We start from the raw sequence: 4,707 nt of genomic DNA, 5'->3' as shown, positions 1-4,707 counted from the left end.
AAACAGGCAGCAATCTGTTTGACTTCAGCCACAGCAACTTCTTACTTGACACGACTCTGAAGGCAAGGGAAATAAAAGCAAAAATGAACTATTGGGATTTCATCAAGATAAAAAGCTTCTGCACAGCAAAGGAAACAATAAATAAAACTAAAAGGCAGCCAATGGAATGGGAGAAGACTAACGACATATCTGATCAAGGGTTAGTATCCAAAGTCTATAAAGAACTTGCCAAACTCAACACCCAAAAAACAAATAATCCAGTAAAGAAATGGGCAGAAGACATGAATAGATACTTTTCCAAAGAAGACATCCAGATGGCCAACAGACACATGAAAAGATGTTCAACATCACTCATCATCAGGGAAATACAAATCAAAGCCACACTGTGATACCACCTCACACTGGTCAGAGTAGCTAAAATGAACAACTCAGGAAACAACAGATGTTAGCGAGGAAGTGGAGAAATGGGCATCCTCCTGGGCTGTTGGTGGGAATGGAAACTGGTGCAGCCACTCTGGAAAACAGTATGGAGGTTCCTCAAAAAATTAAAAATAGAACTACCTTACTCAGCAATAGCATGTCTAGGAATTTATTCAAAGGACACAGGAGTCCTGATTCATAGGGCCACATATACCCCAATATTTATAGCAGTGCTATCAATGATAGCCAAATTATGGAAAAAGCCCAAATGTCCATCAATTGATGAATGGATAAAGAAACAGTGGTGTGTGTGTGTGTGTGTGTGTGTGTGTGTGTGTGTGTGTAATGGAATACTACTTGGCAATGAGAAAGAATGAAATCTTGACATTTGCAACAACATGGATGGAACGGGAGAGTATTATGCTAAGGAAATAATTCATTCAGAGAAAGACAGATATCATATGTTCTCACTCATATGTGGAATTTGAGAAATGTAACAGAAGACCATGGTGGAAAGGAAGGGAAAAATAAATAGTTTCAAACAGAGAGGGAGGCAAACCATAAGAGTTTTTCTCTTAAAAACAGAACAAACTGAGCTTTGGAAGGGGACGGGGGGATGGGAAAATGGGTGGTGGTCATTGAAGAGAACACTTGTTGGGTTGAGCGCTGGGTGTTGTATGTAAGTAATGAACCATGGGAATCTATTCCTGAAGCCAAGAGAACACTGCATACCCTGTATGTTAGCCAACTTGACAATAAATTATATTAAAAAAAAAAAAGAAACAATGGAAACTCAGATGATTTGTTCAAAACTCGAAATTAATCATATGAAAATGATCACAATACTATAATATAATACAAAATAATTAAGAAAATATAAAATATAAAGAAAAATAAATTAACCTGCAATTACCTTTGAAAACCTTCGTGACTGGTGTGAGGGATACAAGAGAGAGGAGCGTTATTGTATAGGATGACTTGCACTGTCACTAACAGGATCACTGCTATCTATTGACTCAATGGAATCTTTTTGTGCAACTTTAACAAGGAACCTATCCAATGATCTAGAATGAATCAAAGCATTCCTAAGCTTATTCTTGTATGGAAAATAAAAGGACTGTCCATAGGTGCCTTGAAGTGACAAAAAATACACTAGTGCCAGTTGTGGACACTTTCCGATGTTCTGAAAATTCACTGATTTCTGCCAAACACCATGGCCTGAGACCAAGCATACAGGCATGGGAGCCAATCACCCACAATCCCAGAGAGAGCGGGGGGACCATTGGCTAATTGTGATCATGTGACATTTAGCATCACGTACCACTCGTATTGCAAGATATCGCTCATTTATCAAGTTAAAATTTATTAGAAATGTTTGCTCATCTTGCAGAACACTCATAGGACAAGTTACTCGCAATCCAAGGTTTTGCTGTACATTTAAATAATGTGTAGGTGACTGCATGACTACAGCATTGGTAACTAGATGATAACCAATTCAATTAGAAACCAACTAACAACTGTCTAAATATTTAAAATACAGCTCTTGTTTAGATCATCCGTTGTTTTGATCACCTTCAAAATTGCTGGTCAATTTGGAAATATATTAAGGCCAAATCTTCTGATATCCATTCCCAGTGGTTTCTTTCAGCTGTATAAAGCCTCCAATTCCAGGGCAAGGCCAGGTTTGTGGCCTCCAGCATGAATGCTCTTCTCATCTACCAGAGCAGACAGGCCTGAGTCTGGGTGTAGTCCATTGCAATTAAACTAGAGTTGTTGACTTTTGCAGAGATAGAAACAGTGAGATCCAACTGATATTTGGCTGCAATGCCAAAGTGAGTGCAGTCAGTACCTCACGTCCAAGCAAGGTTTACTGAATTGTCAAGATCTTCACATACTTTCTGATTAATTGATATTCCAAATTCTGTCCTATCATTGACATTAATGTGTAGATGGAAATCCCCAGTCCTGCAGCCCACTGCAAAGTTAATTGTTGTCAGCTTTGATCTGACACTGTCAAAGGTCATCTGGTACCCAGCAAGCCAGCTCTCATAACCAAAGACAGCTGAACCATGACTTGCACATCCAGCAAGATCAAATTCAACCTCACAACCAAGGTTTACACACTCCCTCTTATAAGAAGACTTGATTTTACCACTATTCTTACCCATGTTTGATGAAAATGTAATATCAAATGTTAGTTTCAAACCTTGACAAATCCAGTCTTCAATTGTGATTTCTATTCCCACACTGTTGCCAGTGTTCCATTTTTCTGTGAAAAATTTCACAGCATTTATATTTGGTCTCCACAGTTCCAGTAACTTTCCCAGTGTCTGTATTAGATGTTGAGAACTCCACACCACAGCATGACTTTGTTTTCACGTCCAGTTTCATCAACCCAAAACCAAATCCCCTGTTGAAAATATTTCTAGCAGCTTTGCCAAGGTCAGCTGATGATGGAGGAATACATGTTGGCTGCATCCGTAGGTCACCATGGCAAGGCCACAGATCTGGTGGTCTCCTGAGGGGGGCTGCTGCTGCTGTTCCACTCACAGCTAAGGCCACTGGGCTCACTCAGAGTCAGGCTGCAGCTATCGCAGCTGGAGGCAGATATGTAGGACTCAAATTGTAGTTATTTTATAACAAATGCATAATTTGTACATTGAGCAAGCATTACAGAGGTGTGGAACCAAAATGAAACTTCATGTTTGTCTTTCTCTGATGCTCTAAACTTTCTGCAGTGAGGAATAGTATTCTCCAGAGCCTGGATGAAGACTTGGGCAGACTGAAAATTCTGGTTACTCACAGATAGTCCTATGTTGCTTTTAGCCATAGATAGTCTCAAATAGAGAAATTAAAATGTCTAGTGTCATGTGATGGTCAAACTCTAACTTTGATTGTCAGTTGGAATGGCATTCGGTTATCTCCCCTCTAAGTTCATTCCTGCTTCCAGATGGAAGTTTCCAGTAGGAAAAAGGGATCATCCTTCTCCTTGCCCCTCTTTCTAAGCTCAATGATTTTCCTGGCCTCCTTTGTCTCCCCCTTACTAGTAGTTTCAGAGAGAAGCTAGGCCAGAGATGGGATGGGTTGCGGTCAAAACCATCTCTCATGACTTCCTCAGAGACTCCTCTTATCCCTCAATCTGAGAAGGTGCATCTATATTCCAGATGGTCCTTGAAATTCTATCTTTAGCCCCTAAAGATAGATCACCTAGCATTCTCCTCTTAAGGTCACCTCATACTACCAGCCGGTCCCACTGGCCAGGACCTTGTGTCAGCTTCTCCTGCATGGTCCACATCTGGTGTATGGTGGATGCTGTCAGGTCTCTTGGCTTGACTAGTTCTAGGCGTGCAGATCCTCTCAACCTGGCCAGCCTGCTGGCTTCACTACCAAGATGGAAAGCCAGTTCTTACCCACTACAGATTTCCTTTGGTAGAAGGGAGTCAGACCCCATCCATGGTTCATTGTAGCTTTGTGAAGAATAGGTGTAGCCATGCACTGAAGAAAAAGTTCTCAGACACTGAGACTGAGTGGACATGCAGGGCTGTGTCTGCCAGGGAAATAGTAGCCACAGAAAACTGCACATAGTCTTTATTTCATGTTCACCAGGTGTAAACATCAAAGAATGTTAAAGTATGGGAGGAAAACACAAAGAGCCTCCAGACATAGACCAAACACACATCTGGTGTTTACGTGAAAGCATGCAGGGAAGATGGGCAGTTTCAAGAACTACTAGGTAATTACAGTGGGTCTGATCCCTGACTGGCTCCTGGGAGATCATGGGGCTCTGGATCTCATAGTGCTATCGCGTTTGACAGCCTTGAGACCAGAACATTGCTGATGTTTCAGCAATTACCCCATTTACTTTCCCGGGGCTTACAATACATTCTCTAGAGATAACTCCACAAATGGGTCAGGTTCCAGATCTGGGTCTCCCAACTGGATGGAATCCTGGTCAAATTTCCAACTGGTTTCTTGGAAGTCACCCTTGCTGGGCTTATGTCAAAAAATATCTCCTTCTAATGGAGGGACAGGGACAGGATTCAGCAAAGCACCAGCTCTCACCAAACACATCCTTTCACCAAGATCCACACTAATGTAATTGCAAGGGTCTCTAAATGTGGAAGATGGAGTGCCAGAATGATTGATGTGAAAAGACTTGACCAGGCATTTCTGACCTTGAAGGTGGGAGAGGCCACAAGCAAGGAATGCAGGCAGCCTCTGGATGAGGCAATAAAATAGATTCTCTCCTAGAGCCTTTAGATAGGAACTCAGTCTTGCCTGACACCC

At 41.6% G+C, this 4,707-nt stretch overlaps 1 pseudogene; it reads right to left on the bottom strand.

Moving 5' to 3' along the window:
• Window positions 1-2,064: 2,064 nt before the first annotated feature.
• LOC112850102 (non-selective voltage-gated ion channel VDAC2 pseudogene) lies at window positions 2,065-2,927 on the bottom strand (annotated as a pseudogene).
• Between the last annotated feature and the right edge of the window lie 1,780 nt (window positions 2,928-4,707).

Source organism: Puma concolor, chromosome C2 (genome assembly GCF_028749965.1).
Source record: "Puma concolor isolate L17-30 chromosome C2, mPumCon1.1.hap2, whole genome shotgun sequence".
NCBI lineage: Eukaryota > Metazoa > Chordata > Mammalia > Carnivora > Felidae > Puma > Puma concolor.
Note: the sequence above shows the minus strand (reverse complement) of the source record. Positions and strands in the feature narration are given on the sequence as shown.